The 752-nt window shown below is 37.1% G+C and overlaps 1 non-coding gene across 1 annotated transcript; it reads left to right on the forward strand.

The window, feature by feature from the left end:
• Positions 1 to 290: 290 nt before the first annotated feature.
• LOC121213454 (small nucleolar RNA R71) lies at positions 291 to 397 on the forward strand. Its single transcript, XR_005908835.1, has one exon. It is a non-coding gene; the product is annotated as a small nucleolar RNA R71 (small nucleolar RNA).
• Positions 398 to 752: the final 355 nt, after the last annotated feature.

The raw sequence follows: 752 nt of genomic DNA on the forward strand, positions 1-752 counted from the left end.
TTACTGGGTGAACTTGTGAAGAACTAAGAAAACCATCAATCTTTTTATTCAAGAGTTCTACTTGATTTGAGAGCATGGTAACCGAATCAACGTTATAAACACCGGCTATTTTCGTTTGCTTTGTCCTCATGACTTTCCATTGATAGTTATTCAATGACACCTCCTCTATGAACTCATAAGCATCTTCAGGTGTTTTATTATTGATGGTTCTACCAGGAGTTGCGTCAACCATTTGCCGAGTTAAAGGATTCAGGCCATTATGGAATGTTTGAACCTGAAGCCAAAGCAGTAACCCATGGTGAGGGTAACTTCTCAAAAGGTCCTTGTATCTCTCTCATGCATCGTAGAGTGTTTCTAAATCCATCTGCACAAAAGAAGAGATATCATTACGTAATTTAGCCATTTTAGCTGGCGGAAAATATTTTAGTAAAAATTTTTTGGTCATTTGTTCCTAAGTAGTAATTGACCCTCGTGGTAACGAGTTCAACCACTGTTTAGCTTTGTTCCTCAATGAGAAAGGGAATAACCGAATACGGATGACATCGTCAGAAACGCCATTAATTCTAAATGTATTACATAGTTCCAAAAAGTTTGCTAAGTGAGCGTTGGGATCTTCATCCTGCAAACCATCAAACTGAACAAACTGTTGTATCATTTGAATAGTGTTAGGTTTTAGTTCAAAAGTATTTGCAGCTACAGCAGGTCTAACTATGCTCGATTTAGTTCTTGTTAAAGAAGGTTTAGCATAATCA

Source organism: Gossypium hirsutum, chromosome A13, assembly GCF_007990345.1.
Source record: "Gossypium hirsutum isolate 1008001.06 chromosome A13, Gossypium_hirsutum_v2.1, whole genome shotgun sequence".
Taxonomy (NCBI): domain Eukaryota; kingdom Viridiplantae; phylum Streptophyta; class Magnoliopsida; order Malvales; family Malvaceae; genus Gossypium; species Gossypium hirsutum.